This window comes from Papio anubis, chromosome 14, assembly GCF_008728515.1.
Source record: "Papio anubis isolate 15944 chromosome 14, Panubis1.0, whole genome shotgun sequence".
Classification (NCBI taxonomy): Eukaryota; Metazoa; Chordata; class Mammalia; order Primates; family Cercopithecidae; genus Papio; species Papio anubis.
In genome coordinates, this window is record NC_044989.1 from 105,141,537 (window position 1) to 105,146,499 (window position 4,963).

Genomic DNA, 4,963 nt, shown 5'->3' on the forward strand with positions numbered 1-4,963 from the left:
GCCATCCTAGGAGGTGTGAGGTGTGACTTGTCACTGCGGTTTTTATTTTCATTTCTCTTACGATTAGTGAGGTTTGCATTTCGTGTGTTTGTTAACCATTTGTATAGCTTCTGTGGAGAAATATTTGTTCGAGTCTTTTGCCCAGTTAATTGGGTTGAATATCTTTTTGCTGTTGGATTGTAGGAATTCTTTGTACATTCTACACTTTAAATCCTTACCAGATAAATGATTTGCAAACATTTTTCCCATTCTCTGGGCTACCCTTTGATGATGTCCTTTAATCTAAAAATTAAAAGGTTTTTTGGCCAGGCACAGTGGCTCATGCCTATAATCCCAGAACTTTGGGAGGTCGAGGCAGGCGGATCACCTGACATCAGGAGTTCGAGACCAGCCTGGCCAACATGGTGAAACCCCATCTCTACTAACAATATGAAAATTAGCTGGTCATGGTGATGGGCGCCTGCAATCCCAGCTACTCAGGAGGCTGAGGCAGGAGAATTGCTTGAGCCTGGGAGGCAGAGGTTGGAGTGAGCCGAAATCACACCACTGCACCCCAGCCTAGGGGACAGAGCGAGACTCCATCTCAAAAAAACAATTAAATAAATAAAAATTAAAAATTAAAATTAAAAGATTTTTATATTGGTCAAGTTCAGTTTATCTATTTTTCTTTTATTGCTTGTGCTTTGAGTGTCATACCTGAGAATCCACTGTGAAATCCAAGAATATTTACCCCTTTGTTTTAAGAGTTTTATGGTTTCGGTTCTTATATTTAATATTTAGGTCATTGATCCACTTTGGTTGGTTTTTGTGTATGTGTGAGGTAGAAGTCTTTTTGTTTGTTTTGTTTATGGAAATCCTTATGCACCATTTGTTGAAGTGATTATTCTTCCCCCCAGTGAACAGACTTAGCAGCTGTGTTGCCTTCCCTGGATCCTTCCACGTTATTCCCTGTCCTCCTTTTCAGACCATGGAAAAGCTCTCCTCCCTGTGGCCCATGAAACCTTTCAGGAATTTGATGGATCAGCTATCACATTCTCCTGGTCCCATCCCCAGTTTGCTTTCCTCCATGGAAAGAAGGAATATTTAATGAGCAGCTACTAAGTGTTAGACGAATGCATTTTTTCACTTCATATCACTACCCAGAAAAGTAAATACAATTATTATCACCATGTGATAAATGAGAAAAATGAGGCTCCCCAAGGTTAAGTAACCTCCCTGAGGTCACACAGCCAGACTGCAGAGTCCAGGGCCTTGTCCATATACCGAGTTAACCTGCCAGTTTTGGTTTTTTTCACTTCCTCCACCAGGACAAAATTTTGAGTTGTTTAGCATGTCTGCAGGGTAGAGGCCATTCTCCCAGCTCACTGAGGAAGAAGGTGTCCAGGGAACGCAGAGCTAGCAATGAGTCAGAGCTGAGGGGAGCACCAGGCCGGGGCCTGCCAAGGAGCAGGAGTGGATAGGGTTTCATTGGGTTCAAATTCTCCCTCCTAGCTGTGTGCACTGGGGCAAGTCAGGCCACCTCCCTGAACTTCCCATGCCTCATCTGTGAAATGTTTACAGATGGTGAAACTGGACTTTCATTCAAGATGGCAGACCAAATACACACAGAAACCATTCTTCAAACACTTAGCAATGACAGGAAAACACCAGGTGCACAAGAGACCACTGCAGAGGTGCCCAGAGACAAGGGTTGAAGCTCCCCACCCCCCACCCATTAGGAGGCTAGTACCAACGCAGAGCCCCCTAATGCATGAAGCCAAGAGCACAGGCTCTCACATACGGCCCTGACCAGGTACACATGCAACAAATATTCTGAAGAGACAGTGGATTCACAACCACTTCATGAAATTTCCACAAACTCCCCAACTGGAAGAATTTACATCTGAGGAAATAGAGAGTAATAGTGCAACCTTAAAAGGACTTTGCAAGAAACATATTAAAAACTCAAACAGAAAAAGAAGGGAATAACAGCCATAAACAAGCAAAGAAGGCTGGGTGCAGTGGCTCATGCCTGTAATCTCAACAATTTGGGAGGCTGAGGCTGGTAAATCACCTGAGGTCAGAAGTTCAAGACCAGCCTGACCAATATGGTGAAACCCCATTCTACTAAAAATACAAAACTTAGCTGGGCATGGTGGTGGGTGCCTGTAATCCCAGCTACCTGGGAGGCTGAGGCAGGAGAATTGCTTGAACCCGGGAGGTGAAGATAGCAGTGAGCCGAGATAGCACCACTGCACTCCAGCCTGGGCAACGAGAGCAAAACTTTATCTCAAAGCAAAAAAATAACAGGAGACTATGAGACAAAAGCAGGCAGATATAAAAAAGAACCAGGAGCTTAGGTGTGAAAAGTATCGTTGCTAGAATTAAACTCCACAGAAGGGAAACTAGAGAGCCAGAGGTGGGAGGGATTTAACAAGGCCACGTAGAATTTTAGTGGCAGCCTTGGAGCCAGAACCAAGGCCTAATTCAGGAGTTTGGTTCCGAGGAGGATGAATGTATGTGGTTTCTTCTCCCTTATGTTTCTTTTCCATTTCTCTCACTGAAATATAAGGTTGGTGCTGAGCTGAACACCACAGCCCCTTCCTAGATGAGAAACAGGCTTCCATGCCTTGATTGGGCAGGGCGGGACAAAGGGTTTCACCTCAAGATGGAGAGCTAACAACCTCACTCCTCTAGAACGTGAATTAAACAGAACCTTAATGTCTACAGAAGAGTTTGTTAAATGAAGCCCAGAAAAGCTGCCAGTAGAGTTGCCTCTTACATAGTGGCCATGGGATAGTGATAGTAGGCATGCTGGGTTTGTAACTTAAGTCCTCAGAGCCTCGGTTTCCTCAACTGTAAAATGGGCTCCAGAGTCCCCACCCCAGGCAGATGTTTTGAGAATTAAACAGGAAGTTGTGTGTTCGAGGCACACAGCACATCAGAGTTGCCCCCCACAAATACCTTCCTGGGGCTTCACAGCCCTCTAATCTGAGCTCAGAGATACCCTCGACAAGGACAAAGCTATGGGCACGTGGGACCCCAGCCTCCAACAGAGAAGAGAGAAATTTGAAACCCTGAAGGGACAAAAGGTGATGGAAGCAGAACAGGAAACTGATTCACCACGTCCTCACCCATGTGGCCACAGGGCAGCCCACGCCCTTGGCCTTTTGCTCAGAGCAGAGGATGGGGCCTGAGAAGAGGCGAGCTCTGTCCTGGGTGTGAGGACAGCAAGAGGTGGCATCTGTCAAGCCGGCGCACATCTGAAAACTGTTCAACTTCGCCACTCACAAGAGAAATGCTAATTTGTCTTCATTTACACAATGAGATATTGTTCCCACCTAAAATTCAAAAATGTTTTTAAAATGGTAAAACTCAATGCTAGAAAGCCATGGACCTGGTAGATGGGGATGTTAGTTGCTTCCTGGCCAAGCAATCAGGAAATATGAACCAAAGAGGATGTGACTCGCCTCCCATCTTGATCACCGCACCAGGCCTCCTGTTTTCCTCCCATGTCCAAACTCAGCCTTCCAGCCCCACAAAACCTCTGTTTCCAGAAGGACATTCTCTCCCACTACACACCATTCCTGCTCCCTGGGATACTTTCCTTACCTCGTCCCCAACCAGTGTCACTCACCCTTCAGAACTCAGCTAAGGCGTGCCCTCCTACAGGAAGCCCACCAGATTGGCCCCTCTCAGCTGGCTCAGGAGCTTCTCTGGACCTCCAGGGCCCAGTGGGCTGCCACCATGCCAGTGGTTATCACCCTGGGCCCGTGGGCCTCATAACACACGCGTCTGGAATAGGCACATGATTGATAGAGGAGGAGTGAGGTATCTGGAGGAAGGGGTATGGTCTTGGAATGGTGAAGGGAATGGGGGTCCAGGTTGGTGTCAACAGTTGGAACACCTTTCTGAGAATTGTAACTCACTTACCAGCCCAGGCTGTCTTGAGAGGTAATGGATGAGCTGCCCATCACAGGAGGTGTGCAAGCAGTGATCAGAAACTGCGTCCCTCAGTCCCTCTCCTTCGTACCCCGGGAGCCTGGGCGGGGAGGTTTCCCAGCGGACATCAGCCAGCAGGACAGGAAGTTTCCTAGTGGATATCACCGGAGGGGACGGGAGCTTTCCTAGAGCACATCACCCGGGGTGGCGGGGAGGGGAGGACGGGGAACTTTCTAGGCAGCGGCAGCAGTGAATGCAGAGGCCCAGAGGGAGGGCGAAGGGGCTTGGTCAGAGCCGCCAGGAGAAAAGATCCTGCAAGCACCTTGCAGGGGAGTGCTGGGAGGGAAACTGAAGTAGGGCTTGCAGGACTGAAATAATGTCCTCTGGAATGTGTCTAGACTTGCTGGCTCCTTGCTTCTAGCCCTCCTAGGCTCCTAGATCGATTGTATTCCCATTATCTCAAGTAGCAGAACATGTTCCCTATAAATGCTAAACCATCACAGCTGTAAATCATGCGCTGAATGCAACGTGTCCTTTTGACCTCCACATTCTCACCACCTGTTTCTTTGTGGGATTATCAATAATACCGTGGGCTCCCAGAGCGCAGGGCCTTGGCAGCCTCCAGGATCGCGACGGCCCCCTGGTGTCCTATCTTTATCTCTCAGGCTTTTTCTCAATTCTTTGACTCTGCCAGACTTTGTCACCCTCACGACCTGGCGTTGGGTCTGCTCACCCCAACAGGGGACAGGAATGGGGACCTGGAGGTGAGGGCCTGAGGTCGTGCTGCTGGCAGAAAAGGAGCTGTCCAGAGGTGAGGCAGGAGGTGAGGGCAGGATTGACCCGAGCTGGCCCCGGCCTGGGGGAACATCGCCTTCTGGAGGGTGCTTGGCGGAACTGCACCCTCTTTCATTGGTTCCTCACCAGACATTTCTGGGGGGTCCGTTAGCGTCCCCAGTGTACTTGACACCTAGAGGACCATTTTTTAATGCCTCCTTCTTATAAAATAAAATTACTTTCAGCAAGAATGATGACATGAAACAAA